Here is a 21,203-nt window from a genome sequence, read left to right on the forward strand (position 1 = left end):
TAAACACAGCTTATTAACAGCTGGCTTATCTCCTGTGATTAACAAGAAATTGCAGAGATGACACATTATAGTATTTTTATGGATAAATTAGAGAAATGTATGTTAGATGACAATACAAGTATGAGGGTTGTCAGCCAGCTTAACTCTCATTGGGATGAATTGATTGATGATTGAATATTGCATGCCTCTGTGCTTTTATAACAACTTAGATAAGATTTTGAATGTGTTCTTATCAAATGTATAAATAATATGAACTTGGTAGGAATAATATGATAGATGTGACAGATGCCATGCTCAAATTAATCAGAGTGGTTAGAATGATGAGCCAAAGGCCTCAAGATGACATTTTATGGGGGGAAAATGTAAAATTAAACCTTTAGTTTCTCAAAGTCAATTGCAAGAAGTGGTGACCTAACTTGAGAACAATACATGGGAGATTTATAGTTGACCCAAGTTTAAAGGAGGCAGCAAAATGACATGGTTACTGAAAAAGGTAATAAAAGTTTAGATCACATTGACACAGATGTACTAATAACAACTAATTCATTAGTCAAATTCCTTACAGGTAGATTAAAATGATTTGAATATAGGTCATCCAAGTATTTCCTGTGAAAACCAAATGATTAACAACTAGCTTTGATACACAGGAGTAATGAACTGAGTGTATTGACAAGGGGAAGAAGGCATTTTCTAGAAAAATGCTCAGCATATATTAAATATGAAAAAAAAAGCCTCAAGATTCCGAACTGTTCTTTCCCAATGCTGTTCTTCCATGCCAAGGAGTCAGAGGAGCTGAAACAGATCAGGCAGTAGCTATGGATGTGGCCACCGCCCCTCGCCATCAAGGGAAACCAGCAGATAAGCGGTACCCACAGAACCTGCGGGCACTCCTCACCCTGCCTTCTCCTGCAAAGGCTGTTGTGGCCCACACTGACTGTGACATAAGCAGAGGAGGAAAGTCTGGGGCCTGCAGCTCCAGTTGGAAAATATGCAAATCCCACACAACATCAGAAAGACTATCTTTGAACTTTTCATTTAGAAACAATATCAGACTTATTAAAAGCTGCCAAGGGACTGCCCTGGTGGTCCAGTGGTTAGGAGTCTTCTTTCTAACACAGGGGACTCGAGTTCAATCCCTGGTTGGGGAACTAAGCTTCCCAATGCCGGATGGCAGCTGAGACCATGCAGCAAAACTACTAAGCCCACGCGAGAGCCTGCCCACCTTAGTCAAAGTTCCTGCAAGTCAAAGCGAGGATCCTGAGCACCACAACTAAGACCCAATGCATCCAAATAAATAAATATACATTTTTAAAAATGTATATTTTTAAATTACACAAATATTATTATTAAAAAAATTGCCAAAAGAATTCCTGTGTATCGCCAGTCAGGATGGCTGCTATCCAAAAGTCTACAAGCAACAAATGCTGGAGAGGGTGTGGAGAAAAGGGAACCCTCTTACACTGTTGGTGGGAATGCAAACTAGTACAGCACTACGGAGAACAGTGTGGAGATTCTTTAAAAAACTGGAAATAGAACTGCCATATGACCCAGCAATCCCACTTCTGGGCATACACACCGAGGAAACCAGATCTGAAAGAGACACGTGCACCCCAATGTTCATTGCAGCACTGTTTATAATAGCCAGGACAAGGAAGCAACCTGGATGCCCATCAGCAGACGAATGGATAAGGAAGCTGTGGTACATATACACCATGGAATATTACTCAGCCATTAAAAAGAATTCATTTGAATCAGTTCTAATGAGATGGATGAAACTGGAGCCCCTTATACAGAGTGAAGTAAGCCAGAAAGATAAAGACCAATACAGTATACTAACGCATATATACGGAATTTAGAAAGATGGTAACAATAACCCTATATGCAAAACAGAAAAAGAGACACAGAGGTACAGAACAGACTTTTGGACTCTGTGGGAGAAGGCGAGGGTGGGATGTTTCGAGAGAACAGCATCGAAACATGTATATTATCTAGGGTGAAACAGATCACCAGCCCAGGTTGGATGCATGAGACAAGTGCTCGGGCCTGGTGCACTGGGAAGACCCAGAGGGATCGGGTAGAGAGGGAGGTGGGAGGGGGGATCGGGATGGGAAATACATGTAAATCCATGGCTGATTCATGTCAATGTATAGCAAAAATCACTACAATATTGTAAAATAATTAGCCTCTAACTAATAAAAATAAATGGAAAAAAAAAAAAAAAGAATTCTTGTGTATGCTTCACCCAGCTCTCCCAAATGTTAACATCTGCTGTAGGTGGAGTACAATGATCAATACCAGAAAATTAACATTGATCCTGTTAACTCGTTTGCAAGTCCTACTGAAGTTAGCTCAATGGTCCCACTCATAACACTTTTCTGTACCAGGCCTGGAGCCAGGCTTCCACACAGCAGTTATTAATAGTTGTTGTGTCTCCTTGGTCTCCTTCAAATCGGAACAGTTCATCAGTCTTATGAAAGAATATTTGAGGGTAAATTTGACAAACCAGAAAATGTCTAGAATAGTGTGGGTTGGAAAGCAAGAACCCCGAGGAAACTTTGCCAGGACTGGAGCTGTCAGCCTAGAGAGAAGTCTTAAGGGGACGTGTTAGTTGTTTTCAAGGTTGTCTTCAAACACTGGAGGAACCTCATGCAGAAGATGGAGTAGATTTATTCACTGTTGCTTCAGGGAGTGAAAACAGAGCCAAGAGGTGGTGTTACCACAGGAAGATTTCAGTTTGGTACTATGCAGAGCATTCTATTAGAACTAACCAACCATACCCTGGACCTTGGCAGCACTGAGCTGGATCAGGGCAGATAGATAAGTCTGAGTAACAAGAATTCAGGGAGAGGCAGGCCAGTGGTGGGTAGCAGAGCGGGAATGACCGTGGAGTAGCTGGTCAGGGCCCTCGTGACTTCAGGATGTCAGCCCAGGAGAGAAAGCGGAGCAGAAAGAGACTTGATTAGCAGGCCCAGCAAAGAAGGCCGGGGAGAACAGCTAGTGCAGAGAATGCCTCCTTTACCAGTTTGTTGCCAAAGTCCACTATTAGGAGGCAACTTGAGGCATTGTCCACAGCCCTACTAGCAGGCTGTCCATCCAGTCTGTCTAGTCTATCTACTCTCACAAGTAGAATTCATTTGACCTCTTAGGAGAGTCCCTGGAGGGACAGAAATCATGTTCTTTGTCCCAGGAGTCCCAAGTTGGGGACAAAGGTACAGGGACACCTCTTAGGGGGTATTGAGGTGTATTGGGGGCTAAAAAGATGCCAAATCCCTGGCATGGAGTCCAGACTGGGCAGTTCCTATGGCTGGAGGTTTGACCAGGATCCTTCTAAAGAATGTCAATCATATCTATTTGAAATGCATATCATCACTGAAGAAAAAAGATAACTAAATTGAAAGAAAAGCAATGAGTTAATGCTTAAGTAAAGGTCTTACATTTCTGTTTTTTCAAAACCAATCCATTGTTGAGATTTTCTTCCAGATTAGCTCAGCAAACATTCAGTTCACCGTGAGAAGGTACTAACAGCCACATCACAGTAAAATTCTATCATACTGTGGCTGCATCCACTTATCCAGCCACAGGTCTTGGGTCTGTCTTGCCATTCATTCATCTGACCCTTCACTCATCCACTTATACCTTCATCCATCAAGTCAACATTTGTCTAATTTCCATTACGTGCCAGGTTCTATGTTGGACACTGGAGGTGTAATAATGAAAAATACCATCGTTCCTGTCTCCATGGTGTTTATGGCTTAGCAGAAGCTGGGAGGATGGAGGTGACAAAACAATGAAGCTGTCATTGGGTGAAATGAAGACTTCAACTAAGGAAGTTTAGGTTTCCATTTAAAACTCACCCAATTGAGCAGTTTCTAAGATGATTCAAAATCACCTGTAAGGAGTACAGAAAAGTTATTTGAATTTCCACAGACAGTTTCAGATTTTATGTGAGTCACAAGAAATTCTTGGGATTGGAATCAGATTCAATGAAATTAGGTGTATTAAGTCTTGTGTGTCAAGGCAGATGAAAGGAATCACCACCCCAATACCTCTCGTTTTCAGACTCAAGATTATGAGAACATCTCTGGTGAGCTGACCTGGTCCCACCAGAGGACCGCTGGTGGGGAAGACCACCAATACCTCCAAGAGAAGGGAAAGGGCCTATAAAGAGGTGACTTAACTGTCACCTCCCAATCCAATTGCTTTAGCAGGGCGAGGCTGTGTGCAGAAACCCAAATGTGATGCTTTCTTGGCTGCGCCTGACACTGAAAGCACAGGAGTGTACTCCCTTGAAAAACCACCATGACCTGCACAGGGAGCTGAACTGGGTGCCATTGCAGCCATGAACTGGGTGGGACTGTCCATGATCAACAGCCACTGCTTGCGGTCATAAAAGGACCTGAATTACAGGCACTCCTCTCTCACTCACCGGCCATCTGAGTTGGCTCAAGTCCCCACCCATAACTTGGGGACATTATAATTTTCTTCTCAACAAAATTGTTTAAAGGCTTAAAGACTAAATGGAGAGAATATGTGGGAAGGCGCTCTGTTACTAGAACAAGAGTGTGTTCAAGGAACCAGCTCCAGTCAGAATTCCCACATCCTTAGGTGGCTAGTCAAGCATCACCTCCTACTAATTTTCAGTTTGACTTTGGGTGAGACATTGTTGACAGGACATTAAATCATCAATTGTTTTGCCCTATTTTAGACAGTAGCATTCTTTTCTCTTTTTCTTTAACCCCAACAAGTCTAAGCCTAACTGCTGATATGAAATAGGATAACACAATGTTCCTTAATGGGGTAATTGTAAAAATTAAATTAGTTATCAAGTGTCTACCACAAGGCAGAGCCTGGCACAGGCTTTGCCTGTGAAATCAATTCTTACTTCCCACCCATATTGCTCAATCTTTAGCGTTAGTGAATACATGCAGAGAGTAGTTCTCAAAAACAGTTAATAACAGCTAACATTAATTGAGCACTTACTATAAGCAGGCACTGTGTGATGTGCCTTTTTTTGTGTTATTTCATCTGATTCTCATGATAGCCCAATGGAAGGTATGCGATCACTATCCCTATTTTACAGACAGGAACTAGGGGAACAGAGAAGTTAAGTAAGCTAAGGTAGCACAGCTGGTGAATAACAGAGCTGGTGTACAAGCCCATACATTCCAATCTCAGAGCCCTTGCTCCTACGTGCTGTACTCTGCGGCCTCGTTACTGGGGTAGAGACACAAATTCAGTTCAAATTCAGCTTGAAAGTGGCTGATAGTAATAAATTGTAGGTTACCTCTAATTTGTGCTAAAGCTTGACCAAAGGCAGCTTGGTTCCACCTGCTTTTCTCTGCCCGGATAAACCGTCTCAACAATGTGTTTCAGTCTGCTTATCTCCCTTAATTTGTTTATATCATCACCTAAGGCAGGAGTAATTTGACCTTTTACATTTTAATAGTGCTCAGTGATTCACGTGCCTGAAAGAGAGAGGGAGAGAGGGAGAGAGAGAGAAACAAGGTTAACATAGTATCATGTATCACAAATAGTAGCCTGGGTCCAGCTGGATGTGGAAAAACTCAGGGCAAATGGAGGGGGAAAAGGGAGGATTGTCTTTTGAGTAATAAATTTAGAAACTAACATTTTGTCCTGAGAGTCACAGTGCAACATAAAATTTCCCATATTAAAGAAGCCTGGGAATGATACAAACTGTGGCCCCAGATATGATTACTATAAAAGAGAGAAGCCTGATACAGTTGGTACCAAAGTGGAAGATGGAGGTAAGGAAAGACATATAAACAGCTAGGAAACCAGAGTCACCATAGAAACCCATGGTGCTGGGAAATGCAGCTCAGAAGCACAAGGGAAGAGAGAGCCCAGGCAAACGGTGTGGTCAGGCGGGACTTACTTAAGGGGGCTCTGCCTGGCTCTTCCAGCTGGTGTCAGAGCCGGGAAGTATCCTGGATTTCATAAAGCTGGGGTGAACGATCCTACACTTAGACTTTGGACACTGATTATGCATCTGCCCTTCAGTGAAGGCCAGGGTGCAAAGATGTACCAAAGGTCACAAATAACCTCAGGAAGTTTACCAGCTACTGAGACAGACAGACCGGCAGGCGTGTGATGGGCGTGCTGTGTAATGGATGCTTCTGTGAACCTGGGGAAACAGTAGCAAAGAGGGAGCAGGTCCAGTACAAGGAGGGTGATATTGGGGACGCAGTTTGGGGAACAACGTGGTATTTTCCAGGAGGGTGGCACTGAGTGTCATCATTCCTGGCATGGGAACCTTCACCTGCAGAGATCTTGGAATCTGAGCTCATTTGGTGTGTTTGGGAAAGCATGTTGCAGGGTATGACTGGAGAGAGGGCCTCTGTGGACACACAGTGAGTGATGGGCTGGAGGGTGGGCAGAAGTCAGATTACAGATTATGCCTTTAGTTTATCCTGAAGATGCCTCTTTTCTCTGATGGTTTGTTGAGAACCCTGAACAGAGCAGACTTTGCCTGCCTGGGTGCTTCTGGGCTCAAGACAATACTTTTTAGTGTTTTTCAAACTATCACTTGTGGATAATGAATTTTAAAAAAAAGAAATAGACTAAACCAGTGCCTTTTGCATGGATGGCCTGCTTTTTTAAAAATTCCAATCTGTCATGGACTGAAACTTCATAAAATACAAGGCAATAAAAATTAATTACTAGAAAAAGGATCATGCTCCTAGATGTCACAATAATATCAAATTACTACAAATTAAAATTACTACAAATTTAAAGTTCCTAAAAATGCCTACTTTATTGAGATATAATACCCATACCATACAATTGACTCATTCATAGTATACAAGTAAATGTTTTCTGTATATTCACAGAGTTGTACAACCATCACTACAACCAATTTTAGAACACTATCACTCTTGAAAGAAACCTTCTACCCCTTAGAAGTTAATCCACTTTTTCCTCTAGACCCACTCTTCCCAGCCTTAGACAGTCACCAATCTACTTTCTATCTTTAAAGGTTTGCTTATTCTGGTCATTTCATACAAATGAAAGCATACAATAATGTGCTCTTTTGTGACTGATCTCTTTCTTTAGCATAATGTTTTCAAGGTATATGCATGGTGTAACATGGGTCAGTAGTTCATTTCTTTTTATTGCAAATAGTATTCCATCCTTTGAGTATATCATGTTATTTATCCATTTATCAAGGTTCGCAGGTGGCGCTAGTGGTAAAGAACCCACCTGTCAATGCAAGAGGCATAAGAGACATGGGTTCAATCCCTGGGTTGGAAAGATGCCCTGGAGGAGGGCATGGCAACTCACTTCAGTATTCTTGCCTGGAGAAGCCCCATGGACAGAGGAGCCTGGTGGGCTACAGTCCATGGGGTCACAAAGAGCCGGACACGCCTGAAGGGACAGCACCCACTGCATGCATCCATTCATCAGTCAACAGACATTTGGGTTGTTTCCATCTCTGGGCTGTTTTGAATAATGCTATGAAGATTTTTGCGTGAAGGCATGTTTGATTTCTCTTGGTATATACACACCCAGGGGTAGAATTGCTGGGTCATATAGCTCTATGCTTATCTTTTTAAGGAATTGCTATACTGTTTTCCATAGCAGCTGCACCATTTTACCTTCTCAATAGCAGTGTATGGCGGTTCCACTTTCTCCACATTCTCCTCAGTGCTTATTACTCGAACCATCCTAGCGAGTGTAAAATGATATCTCATTGTGGTTTGTGTTTGCATTTCCCTGATAGCTAATGATGGTAGGCATCTTTTCATGTGCTGTACACTTAATTTCTGCAGTTATCTCCGTCCTGGCTGCTGATAAGCAGCTCACAGACCACACTTCATGTAGCATTGGACTGGAAAATGTGAGTGCATTACATGGGGTGAGGTTAAGCATTATTTCAGAAAACCTTTGTTTCGGTTAGGCACATGTGTTTATGTGTTCGGGACTGAGATAATAAAATGTACTTGTACTTCTTATTGTTTGAATCCCTTCCTGATATCCCTCTTTATCTAGAGTGACACAGGCCATCCTAGAAGAGGGACATTGTCCTTCCAAATATGCCTCATGGCTAAGTGCCACTGGCAGAGCCCTGAGAAAATCTGACTGGCAGCTTCAAAATATGAAATTAATAAAAAAGGGTTTAAGTCCTAAACTAGTTTAATTACTAAAATAGATTCACTGTTTTGAATTCAGTAAAATATTAAAAAAAAATTTTTTTAAAGACTCTCCACTGTATTTTAATGCTCTATTAATTTGATGAGGGTTTTTAAAAACCTGACTTTATTCCATGAAAATGTGACTGCTTAAAAGAGTCGGTTGGCTCTGAGGTACAACCAAAGGCAAGGTATGCCTGGGTCGCCCTCAGTGGAGACATATGTACACACCATTCAATTGTGGGTGTGCTCATGCCTTCCTCTACATGAGTACCCATGCAACTCTCTTTGTTTCAATAGATGCTGCTGTTCACTCTTGTTCATTGCTGCATTATTCTCAGTAGCCAAGTAGTAGAAGTCACCCAAGTGTCCACTGACAGATAGAAGAATTAAAAAGTGTGATGGGTCAGTGTGCTCAATTGTGTCTCTTTGCGACCCTATGGACTGCAGCCCCCCAGGCTCCTCGGTCCATGGGATTTTCCCAGCAAGAATACTGGAATAGGTTGCCATTTCCTCCTCCAGGGTACCTTCCCCACCCAGGGATGGAGCCAGTGTCTCCCACATCTCCTGTATTGCATCTCCTTCATTGTGAGTGGATTCTTTGCCACTAAGCCACCAGGGAAGCCCCAAAAGCATGATATATACATACAATGGAATGTAATCCAGCCTTTAAAAAAACAAGGAAATCCTGGCACATACTGCAACATGGATGAAATTTGAAGACATGCTGCTAAGTGAAATAAACCAGTCACAAAACGACAAATACCATATGGCTCCATTTAAATGATGTCTCTAAAGCAGTCAGACTCATAGATACTGAGAGTAGAATGATGATGGCTAGGGCTGAGGGGAGGGGAAAATTAGGAGTTGTTCTTCCATGGGCACAGAGTCTCAGTTTTGTAAAATGAAAAAGTTCTGAAGATCTGTTGCACAGCAATGTGAAAATGTTTAATACTACTGAACTGTATACTTAAAGATTAAGAGGGTAAATTTTATGTTGTGTAAAATTGAAAAAAATTAAAGGTAATGCCACACCACTTAGCAGACAGAACTGGGTGTTGGATTGACAAATCCAGATTTACATCTCCACTCTGCCTCTCAAGAGCTGTGCGACTTGGGTGAGTGATGTCAACCCTTGATGCCTGAGTGCTTTCTACAAGAAAATAGCTAGTTCTTAGTGCTAGCAGGAAGGTTAGCTGCTAATGAAGTGCCTGGCAGAAACTGGGGAGAGTCCAAAGAGTGGTGTCTTCTGTGAGCGGTATGCAACTTACAGCCCCCTCCCACTGCACTCCTGTCTGTCCATCCTCTGGTCTACAGGAGCCAGTTTGCAGAGCTGTGGTGGAAGTGCTTGGATCTCCCAGGGCAGTGAGCTCAGCTCTACGGACAGCGGCCTACACCTAAACCTAAGTTTGTTGTGTTGTTGTTGTTTAGGCACTAAGTCACGTCCCACTCTTTTGTGACCCCATGGAATATACACCTCCAGGCTCCTCTGTTCGTGGGATTTCCCAGGCGAGAATACTGGAGTAGGTTGCCATTTCCTTCTCCAGGGGATTTTCCTGACCCGCGGATCAAACCCACGTCTCCTGCATTAGCAGGCGTTTTCCTTACCACTGAGCCACCAGGCAAGCCCAAACCTAAGTTATACCCTCTGACAACAGGACTTTCTGCTTCTCTGAAGCTCTGAGGGATCCAGTTTTGGGGTTCCTTGAGAGAGCCTTTTACCAGCTCAGCCTAGCTTCTGGTCTCACAGAAGGCAGCCAGACACAAGTTGTGGGATTTTAGGTGTGTTCCAAGAGAAGCAGTGGGGACTTTCTGTACCCAGGAAAACTCCCCAGCCAGTCAAGGCCTCATCCCTTGGCTCAAGGCTTTGCACTCATAAAACACACACATTTCTGAGATCATACTAATACCATTACAATTAAATAATTTTACAGTTTCCTAAGAGATTTCACATACAGAATATTCATCCAAACTTACTATCTCTACTTTTACAGATGAAAATTTTAATGAGCACCTACTTTATGCCAGGCCACTTTCCAGGTTCTTTCTTCCAAGTTATCTCCCTCTGTTTTGTAAATGGCCCAGGAAGGACATGAATGGTGCTTTTCCCAGAGCACCTCCGCTCCCTTCTGAGTCATCAGTGAACCATCAGGCCCTTGCAGAGTGGTTTTCCTGGGGCAAAGAGCACAGCAGGAGGTACCTAAAAGAGACAGATCTGCCTGACAAGAGAGGGTACAGACAACAGTGGCAAGATGAGGGGCCATCAGAATGTGGAACCCAGGACTATGATGGTCTCAACTCTCGGCCAGCCTGCCGGGCTTCAGTTTCCTGGGCTCTCTTGTTCTCTCTCCTCAGAATCCCTCCTCACAGTCCCACCCTACTCCCATGGTGGGTAAACTCATTGGCTTAGGAGGCACACAGATCTGGCTCCAGTCTCTGCTAAGCCTCAGCCTTCATCAGTACAACAGGGACAGTAAGTGGAGCTGGCTCTTAGGAGGCTGTGAGTGTTCCGAGAACTGCTGCGCGTGGAGTGCCAGGGCTGTTCCAGGCATGTAGTAAGAGCTCAGTATAATCTGCCATGGGGCTTTGACTCTGCCCTTCAGGGACTCCTACCTCTAGTCCCTCTTTTCTCACCCAATCCCACTCCAGCCAAACCCCCACCCTTGAAAAAGCCTCAGGGAATTGCACAAGAAACAGAGCGCCAGCTGGGAGTGGAGGGGAGCTGGCAGCAACAGAGAGTTCCTACCATCTCCCCTTCCTCCTGGAGGACAGGCTGACCCTCAGGCCTGGCCTCAGAGACTAAATCCAAACTCCCTCCTTCCTGTTTACTCTATCAGCATCCTGGCATTTAATTAGGCCCCAGGGAGAAAAGCTGTGGGTTCAGCCTTAGGAGTGGCAGAGACCCTGGGCTGGGAAAGCCACTGGTCTGAGTCTCCCAGTGGGGCCATCCCATCCCACAGATAGGCTCAGAGCAGAGGAGGTGAGAGCTGACAGGCAGAGGGCAGGCCTGCTGGACTCCCACCACCCAGGGAGTATTCTGCACAAGCTCTATCTGATGAGGTTTCCGGCAGCCTCCTGCTACTGCCGTTGGTGACATCCCAAAGGAAGTCACCATGCCTTAGAAGTCCCACTCCTCCCCCTCCCAGAGTCCCAGTGCCTTGAAATTTTCTCATCCTGTGGAAGAGTGTCCCACTGTGACTGCCTTTCTGAGATTTTTGAGGAGATGCTTAACTCACACCTCCTCTAACTTTACATCTCTTCAGCAAGACCACAAAGAATGGGTATTATGATGAAGTTCTCATAATACAACGGAAAGACTGCGGGCTTAGTAGCCAACAGGCTGGCATTCAATCCCCAGTCACGCTATTTACTCAAAGTTCTTCAACCCCTTTGAACCTCAGTTTCCTCACAACCATAATGATTCTGATGACACTTAGTCCAGAAGGTTACTATGGAGATTAAATCAGGTGATATGTGACAGTACCTAACATGCTGGGCACATATAAAAGATGCTTGACAAATATTGTTTCCTCCCACTTTTTCCAGAGGGAGCATCATGGACCATAGCTTAGTCAGTCAGCGTTTTAGCATCCTGTACTTCTCAGTAGCATTCAACATCTGTTGGATCATAGACAAAGCAAGAGAATTCCAGAAAAACATCTACTTCTGCTTCATTGACTAGGCTAAAGTCTTTGACTGTGTGCATCACAACAAACAGTGGAAAATTCTTAAAGAGATGGGAATACCAGACCACTTTACCTGCCTCCTGAGAAACCTGCATGTAGGTCAAGAAGCAACAGTTAGAACTGGACGTGGAATAATGGACTAGTTCCATATTGGGAAAGGAGTACATCAAGGCTTTATATTGTCACCTTGCTTAATTTAACTTAGAGTATATCGTGCAAAATGCCAGGTTGGATGAAGCACAAGCTGGAATCAAGATCACCAGAAGAAATATCAATAACCTCAGATATGCTGATGACACCACCCTTATGGCAGAAAATGAAGAGGAACTAGAGAGCCTCTTGATGAAAGTAAGAGTGAAAAAGTTGGCTTAAAATTCAGCATTCAAAAAATGAAGATCATGGCATCTGGTCCCATCACTTCATGGCAAATAGATGGGGAAACCATGGAAACAGTGACAGACTCTATTTTCTTGGGCTCCAAAACCACTGTGGACAGTGACTGCAACCATGAAATTAAAAGATGCTTGCTCCTTGGAAGAAAAGCTATGACAAACCTAGACAGCATATTCAAAAGCAAAGACATACTTTGCAGACAAAGATCCATCTAGTCAAAGCTATGCTTTTTCCAATAGTTATGTATGGATGTGAGAATTGGACCATAAAGAAGGCTGAGAGTCAAAGAACTGATGTTTTTGAACTGTGGTGCTGGAAAAGACTCTTGAAAGTCCCTTGGGCTGCAAGATCAAACCAGTCAATCCTAAAGGAAACCAACCCTGAATATTCATGGAAAGGACTGATGCTGAAGCTGAAGCTCCAATACTTTGACTACCTAATGCAAAGAGCTGACTCACTGGAAAAGACCCTGATGCTGGGAAAGATTGAAGGCAGGAGGAGAAGGGGACAACAGAGAACAAGATGGTTGGATGGCATCACCAACTCAATGGAAGTAGTTTTAGCAAGCTCTGAAAGATGGTGATGGACAGGGAAGCCTGGTGTGCTGCAGTCCATGGGGTTGCAAAGAATCATACATGACTGAGCAACTGAACAACAACAATTTAGAAATGATTAGAGTGGGGAGGAGATATTGTCTCAGCCCTGAAGCAATTCCCAAGTGGGTGAGGGAAACCATAATACATACACTTTACTAGCAAACCAAGATGGTGTGACCAATGCCTCCCCTGGGTCTTGAGATACTGAGAGGTCACTGCTGCTCTCAGGGGCCCTGCCAGCATAGCTTCAAGGCATTGCTGTCTAATAAGAAGTGGAAGATGCTGGGAGGGATGTTCAAGTTGGGGGGGGGGACATGGTAAATCTATGGCTGATTCAGGTTGATGTTTGGTAGAAACCAATACAGTAATGAAAAGCAATTATCCTTCCATTAAAAATAAATAAGTTTTTTAAAAAGGGAAGGCTGCAATATTAATTTAGAGTGCTCTGTTGTTTTGTTCAAGAACTCCCCAAATGGACACATTATGTTCCAAGGGCCCTCTCCTGAAATGGAGCTATGATTTCGAGAAGACTCTTGACTTGTCTACTGAAGGCAGAGTTGCAACTTTGCAAACCAAGCCGCTGTGGACAAATGTATTCTCACTAAGGAAGGGACAGGACTGATGAATGGTTATGGAAGTTTTCCTCTCCTTTTGCTTCCTGGGCTGAGAGTGGGCCCCTGGTGTTAGTGGAATAAGGGCCAGAAGCTGGTGACTATATTGTGAGAGGCTATGTGAGACTCTGCACATAAGCTCAGCTGCTATGGGACACAGGTGACAAAGTGAGGTGCCAAAGTTGGAAATGCCAGTACCTCTGATGGCTGCTATGTCTATCTCTTACCCTCCTAATATATCTTGAATGATTTAATTGCTGGTACATAGGTAAGTTGTTAATGGCAGAGTAGCCAAGAAAGCAGACCCAGGGACCAAACCACCTGGGTTTGGGGCAAACCACTGAACTTCCCTGACTTAGATTCCTTGTCAACAAAATGAGGACGCCGGTTCCCTTCCAAGGCAGCACATATAGGGCACTTAGAAGGGGGCCTGGTATGGGGTATGTTCTACGTAAGTGTCAACTGTTACTTTATTTTTTTGTTGGCTGCTCTGGGTCTTTGTTGCTGCTCATGGACTTTCTCTAGTTGTGGTGTGTGGGCCTCTCATTGCGGTGGCTTCTCTTGTTGGGGAGCACAGGCTCTAAGGCATGCACTGGCTCAGTAGTTGTCACTTGTGGGCTCTAGAGGGTGGGCTCAGTAACTGTGACCCACCAGGCTTAGTTGCTCTGCAGCAAGTGGAAACTTCTGGGACCAGGGATCAAACTGTGTCCCCTGCATTGGCAGATAGATTCTTAATCACTGGACCACAAGGGAAGTACTCAACTGTTATTTTTGAGCCACATAAAATATTTACCTTTCAGTGAATGCTCTCACATTTTCTAGGTTTGCAATTATATCCTCAGTGAATAATGAAAAACTGGACAATTCTCTTTTCATTATCCTACTTTCTACTTCCTGCCTTACTTCTATGCCCTGGCTATAATGCAGGCCCTTTGGGGGAATGGTAAAAATCATGTTGAATATTCAGGCAGCTATGGGAAGGATGGATATGGATGTGAGACAAGAGTGGCCAAAAGCAGAACGCAGGCTAGGAAGCTGCTGTTCTAAGTTAGCGACAATGTGAAGATGATTCTGCTATGGATAACACCCTAGCAAATGGTAAGGGGTGCTCCAGCTAAGAGACGTGCGTGTGTGCATGCTCAGTCTCTTCAGCCATATCTGACTCTTTGCAACCCTTTGGACTGTAGCCTGCTAGGCTCCTCTGTCCATGGGATTCTCCAGACAAGAATACTGGATTGGATTGCCTTTCCCTTCTCCAGGGAATCTTCTTGGCCCAGGGAGTGAACCCACATCTCCTTACGGCTCCTGCATCGCAGGCAGATTCCTTACCTCTGTGTCATTGAGGAAGCCCCCAGCTAAGAAGGCCTTTAGAAGAAAAGTCAATTGGATTTAATTGTGATATGAATCACAAAAATAAGTGACTAAAATTGACCATCAAAGCAATTCTATTATAATATTCACCTGGAAAGGAGAGAAAGAAGGGGAAAAAATCATATGGTTAGTTTTGAGTCAATGGATTTGGGAGAAGTTTGCAAACACTTTTTTATTCTACTCTGTAGTTAGCTATTTCCAAAACACTCTACAGTTCATTAGTGTTTGTAAAACTCAAGTTTACAAAGCAAACATACATTTGGCCTTATTTTGCATTCATGAAATTCTATGGTAGATGTTACTAAGCACCAGATATGAGGTATTATAATATAGTAGATAAAAACATGGCTCTGGTGTTTGAAGCCTGGCTTACTAGCTGTGTGACCTCTGGTAAACCACTTAACCTGTCTGTGCTTCAGTTCTGCATCTATGAGATGGAGGTAATAATACCCTCCCTGTCACAGTACTGCTTAGTAATATCACTAAATACCTGTTACTATGAATATAGGAACTTCGGGACTTGCAAAGTTCTCTTCCTCTCTTACCTGACCTTCTCTGATGCTCATGCGCTCCCTTTCAATTCACACTGCAGTTAAACCGTGGGCTGTCCTGTTACTGTGTGCCTCACGAGCCCACTTCCACCTTGAAACCCTGGTTCAGTCAGGAGAGTGATGCTTCCTGGGCGGTGAGGCTGAAGGCTCAGCCTGGTCTTTCAGAGGGAAGAGGAGTGAACCTGCTGGACCCTGGAGGCATGACAGGGGCTCAGTTCCCATGCGCTGAGCCCCATGGCAGCCCCTCTGCTTAGGGTGGCTGAAGGACCTATAGTGCTATTAAATAATTAGTCCAGGGCAGCAGCCCTGAGCCAGACCTGCCCTGGGCAACCAAGGTGTGTGGTCACCTGGCCTATGAGGGAACCTCTTTCTCCCCAGACCAAATCTCTGTCTCCCCAGACCAAAGTCTTTGTCCCACATCTCAGCCTGACACTGGCCCTCTGCGCTTCTATCACACATGGGCACTTGCAAAACTGCATGACAGATTCCGCCCCAGCCTGTTCTCCTCGGTCGCACCCCTGGAGCATGCGTGGAGCGGGGACAAACAGTGTGGGAGCAGAAAGTAGAGACCACAAAGCACCTGCAGGCGCTGCTGTCAGAGCTCCCGGACAGACATGGGGCCGAGGGGAGACTGGGGCTGGTGGGGAAGGAGAGGACCTCTGCTAGATGGAGGTTTGGGGGAGCAATCTGAAGGGGTGTCTGAGGAGGAACAGGGCATGGCAGGAAAGCAAAGGAACAGCGTGTGTGCAGGCAGACACAGAGGCAGGTTAGACCCACAACAGAGCTGGGAACAGCTATGTGGCTGCAGTGGAAAATCCCAACCAGAGGCGAGAATTCCATTCAACAAATATTTATGGCACCTACTCAGTGCAAACAGGGCCAGACTGAGTCACTGGGCACGGCCCTGTCCTGGCACAGATGAGGGGCTTAGAGGGGGTACCGGAGCCAGGCCTGGTGCTGAGGACCACCTGGCTCTAGGCAGTGCCTCAGCCCTAGGGGGAACTGAGCTCTGTAGCCAGCTGGGGCCCCACCGGCTCTCAAAGAACTACTGAGTCACAGATCCCCGGGGCTACTGCCCAGGCTGATGGAGGGGGACCCATCAGATTCATGGGGAACTGAGTCTCTACCATAGTTCAGCATGGGGCAGGCGGCACAAGAAGAGGCATCAACAGGCCCTTTCCTTCCTCCCTGCCAGAGGCAGCCCCGGAGCTGAGGATGCGGAGACCGGGGTGGGAGTGGCTGGGGGCGGGGTGAGAGAGGGTTAGAGCCCTGCCCGCCTCTCTCCTCTCTCGTCTGTTTCTCACTTAATCCTTCCCCCCACCTCCCCACAGCTCCCCTATGTCTCTAACCCATTCCCAGCTTCACTCACTTGCTGCCCCATTGCCACAGGATCCCTGTCCTGTTGTCCTACTCTGTCCTACCCTACACTGGCCCTACCCTCTCATGCCTGGCTGTCCCAGCCCTCATGACCCAAAGACCAGAAATAGACCCAGAACATCCTCTAATTCTAGATTCAAACTTGGTTCCCTTGCCCCTAAGCTCTTCACAGCAGGCCCCTGAGACTGGGCAGGCAGCAGCTGATCCCAAACAAATTGACCCCATGGAAAGTATGTGAAAGCCAAAAACACCATCCTCTGCCTGAACACTAGCCAGCCGGGGTGAGAGCAGTCACCTATGGCCACTCCCCAGGAAATAGCACCCCAAAAGGTCAATGCAGAAATGGGCTCCTGCTGAGGTGCTACCCCAAGAAGGCCTCAAGTTTGCAGAGCTATTGACAGCTTGCAACGCATAGTCACAGCTGATTTTTACAGAAACCCCAGAGTCACAGTGATCCCATTGTACAGATGAGGAAACTGAGGCTCAGGCATAGTAAGTGCCCAGCCCAAACTTGGCAGCTAAGTGATAAAACTTAGACTGGAGCTCAGGCCTGTCATATTCTGGTCCTCACACTCTACATTAAACCAATATTCTTGTTTACTCTTGACTTGACATCAGGTCCAGATGACAGGTTGTGCTAGGTGGTGACTCCCTCCCCACCTAAAGCAATCACTCCTGCTTATTCACATCCTGGCATTCTTCACCCTGCAAGCATTCCCTCCTTGTGCCTCCTTTAGTTACCCTCACCTGAGTGGGCCCTTGCCCTTTGCCCAGAAGGTTTTTTCCCATTTGCTCTTTGAAACCAGTCACCACCCCTTTTTTTTAGGAAATGTCACCTCCTCTGTGAAGCCCTCCCCATCATGACTGAGCAGAGCCACCCCCTCTCTGCAGGCCCCCACGTCTCTGTCCCTGGACCTCTGCAGGCTCTGATGTTAACCCATCATGAAAGAATCACCCATCTGTGTGTCTGTGCCCTCCACTCCCACCACCAGCACAGAAGCCCTGCTCTCTGTTCTTCTCAGTGGCTGCTGAAAGAAGGAAGAAAGTAGGGAGGGAAGGAGGGAAGGAAGGAAGGGTGGCTGTCCAGGGAGTCTGATCATGTGTCTGTAAGAGGAGCTTGCATCAGGAGGGCACCCGGTCATCTTGAGAGAACGGAGAAGCCGAGGCCAGGAGAAAGAGTGACTTCACTGGCCCTTGAGCCACCCAAGGGTCACATGTCCTCCTCATTTCTGGCCCTCCCCCGGGAGGACATTACTCAGCAACTCCTCAGCTCCACCCACTCCTCCTTGCTCTACTCAGGAAACAGACATCTCATGCAGTCATCTTTCCTACCTCGGTGTTTTTTTTCCACTAACCATGGAATCTCCCTAAAGCCACCTTCCCCCTCACCCCTGTCCCTGTCCCCTACCTCCAGAGAGGCAAAGGGGAGTCCCCAGGAAAGGTCTATCAGGCCTCCTTCCCCTCCTTAGATGGAGCCAAAGGAGCAGCCAAGCCTGAATCAGGGACTCACTCTGACCTTTGGAGGCCCAAGTTTAATAAAGACAATGGCACCAGTGGTCCTCCTGCCCTCCCTCCTTTGAGCCAAGGCCCCACACCCCAGCTCCCTGCTCTGCAGAGCCAGCCCCCTCCAATGTGGGGCCCTCAGAACACAGCTCCAAGGAGCCCCAAGAGAAGGCTACCCCAGCTTGTTGTCCAGACCTACTGGTGTCAGAGCCTCTGACAGCCCCAACCTGCAACGATCGCAGGATTCTACCATTAGAATCCATTCCTCGGATGGAGCCCAGGCCTTCAGCTACCTTTCTGGGAAAGCCAGCTGATCGTGGTTGCTTATTTAACCTCTTTGCAGAGCCACTTGGCAGAGATGGAGTGGACCAGAGAGGGCAGGTGTGGTGGAGGGCGCTGGCTCCTGGCCACGGCGTCAAGATGAAGAGAAGCTCCAGGATTCTCAGTCTGGGAGAGCTGGAAGCCAGTGTTCTGTTGACCGGAGAGAGAAAGGAAATGAAGGCTTGACCTCCCAGTCCTGCTTTGGGGCACCCGTGGAGGCTTGGGCCAAGGGCAGGGGGCAGGGCATAACAAAGTTGGCACTGGAGGGGTTAACCTGGGTTGCCCAGCCTCTGTGCACAGAGGGGCTCCTGAAGCTGTGCCTTCTTGTTGTATGTAGAGGTAGAGCCAAGGCTGGCCGGGAGCATCTCAAGCCATAGCCTCCCCGAACCGGCTCCTGCCGCACTTCCCCACCTCCCAGCCCCCTCACCGCCCCCCTTCCTTGAATCCTCGTCCCAATCCCAGGAAGCCACTGGCGCTGGCACGGGACCCAGGCGACTGACTCATCCACAGGACCGGTGGCCTCCCCAGCCGCACTCGTACCAGCCACATCTGCTCTCTGTGCCTGCTCAGCTGTCCAGCCAAACTGGCGCTCCCACTGAGGCAAAGGTGATGGGCCCGGCCCAGGCCCGGACGACGGCAGGCTGCACTGTGGTCCCAGCTGCTCGGAATTCTTCCATGAAGTGTGTGGACCCCACTCTGACTGACACCTCCTACACACACTGACACCTCTCCACATGCCACTCATGGCCCAACTCGGCCTCTGTGCCCAGGCCATCAGGCCTAAGAAGCACATGCCAACCCTAGCTCCTGACCAGCCACAGAGAAGATGAAAGACAGGGCCACATGGCAGCCTCCAACTCATCCCCTTAAAGGCTCTCCCCACTGCCCTGGTACCCAGGCTCCTAGCCCTTGACCTTCCCCCACTGTCTATCCTGTCCTCCATCCCCTTGGTGTCCTAGAAGTTGGCCTCTTTTCCCTACTGGGCACATTTACCAACCTCATTCCTACTGGCAAGTGGGATGGTTTGGAGCTGCCGAGATCATGATGACTTGATCTCTCATGGTCTTACATGCAAAGGCCAAAGTGTTCCATGACCATGTGGGTTCCTCAAAGCCATTATCTAGTGCTGGGGGAGGGGACTCTTCTCCTGCACCCCCCTCACCCTTAAAGCCCATGGTCCTCCCAGCAGGGGAGTCAGGGTGCATCACTCATCAGAGTTACATCTGAGGCTCGGCTCTCCGCTGACTAGCTGGGTGGCTCTGTGTAGATATCCTACCAGTACAGACGCGGCCGTGATTTATTAATACAACAGCAAAGGCTTTACCAAATGGATGGGAGGCATGTCCATCACCCTGAGGGGCAGTTATTAGGTGGCCTGAGGGAGAGAAGGGGCATCTGCTCTCTCTGTGTACAGAACCAGCTGAAATGGATCTGCCCATCCAGCCTAAAGGGACACATCAGAGCTAGGCAGCAGGTCTATGCCCAGACGAAGGTCACAGGACATGGACAACACTGGGAGCTCTTGTTCCTGGAGACAGATCCAAGAAGATACAATCTTTTAATTACACACTCAGGCTTCCTGGGCCGCCGGCCAGGGTACACTCAGCCCTCAGCCTCCTCTATGGGCCCAGCAGGAGTACTGTCTCCCTCTGCCCTGATCCTCTCTGGGGAAAGAGGAGTCCAGGGACCCCCAACACAGAGGACAGGAGGCAGCAGGCCTGCCAGGGCTGGACTTGGAGCTCTGGTGGGTTCCCCTCACAACATACCCACTTGGGCTCTGCCAAGACCTGGATGGGGGACAGGGAGAGTGCTGCCCCCCAGGGACAGCCAAACCCTCTGGTCCGGATTCTTCAAAGGGCCACTCATCAGCCTACTGGATCCAGGCAGTTACCCAGTGTACGAAGCAGCCCTGACTAAGGCAGTAGGGAGCTGGCTCTATGCGTGTGTGCAGGGAGCCGCAGTCACTCAGGCATGTCCGACTCTTTGCGACCCCATGAACTGTAGCTTGCCAGGCTCCTCTGTCCATGGGATTTTCAAGGCAAGAATACTGAAGTGGGTTGCCATTTCCTCCTCCAGGGGGATCTTCCTGACCCAGGGATTGAACCCACATTTCCTGCATTGGCAAGCAGATTCTTTACCACTGAGCCACCCGGGAAGCCCTGTGGGCACCATGAGGTGAGAGCTAAAGAGGGGGGCCCATCTTCTCCCACCTGAGGTACTCAGAAGTCTTCTTATGTGCTATTTTTGCTGGGCAAGAAAAAAAAAAAAATGCCAGACCTGATCAGTTTGTGATTGACCTCTTCAGCTGATTTCCTTTCCTCTCCCAAGGATCCCAGCCTCTCTGAATCCAAGTAAACAGGAGTTCCTCTCTGGCGGGTCCCAGGGAGCTGGGCTCCATCCTTCCCAGCACCTGGTGCCCTGTCTCTTTAAGACAGGCAACAGCTCTGAGATGGGTAATCTTTAACCCCTATTTAGCTAGTAAGGGAACAGAGTCTAAGTGAGAGGTGATAACACACAAATTCCAGAACATGAGGGTTGGATTTCACTGTTTAGGGTTTGCTCTCTCTCTCAGGAAACCAACTTGGATATGTAGAGCAGTTATGCATTTATGAGGGGCTTTCCCACATCAAAACACATCTAATCCCTT

The 21,203-nt window shown here is 47.0% G+C and overlaps 1 long non-coding RNA gene across 1 annotated transcript; it reads right to left on the reverse strand.

Moving 5' to 3' along the window:
• Window positions 1–1,963: 1,963 nt before the first annotated feature.
• Window positions 1,964–20,969, reverse strand: LOC133040211 (uncharacterized). Its single transcript, XR_009688922.1, has 5 exons — window positions 20,834–20,969; window positions 18,529–18,706; window positions 10,166–10,347; window positions 5,285–5,465; window positions 1,964–3,889 (listed from the first exon to the last, which is right to left on the reverse strand). It is a non-coding gene; the product is annotated as an uncharacterized LOC133040211 (long non-coding RNA).
• Window positions 20,970–21,203: the final 234 nt, after the last annotated feature.

Source organism: Dama dama, chromosome 20, assembly GCF_033118175.1.
Source record: "Dama dama isolate Ldn47 chromosome 20, ASM3311817v1, whole genome shotgun sequence".
NCBI classification, from domain to species: domain Eukaryota; kingdom Metazoa; phylum Chordata; class Mammalia; order Artiodactyla; family Cervidae; genus Dama; species Dama dama.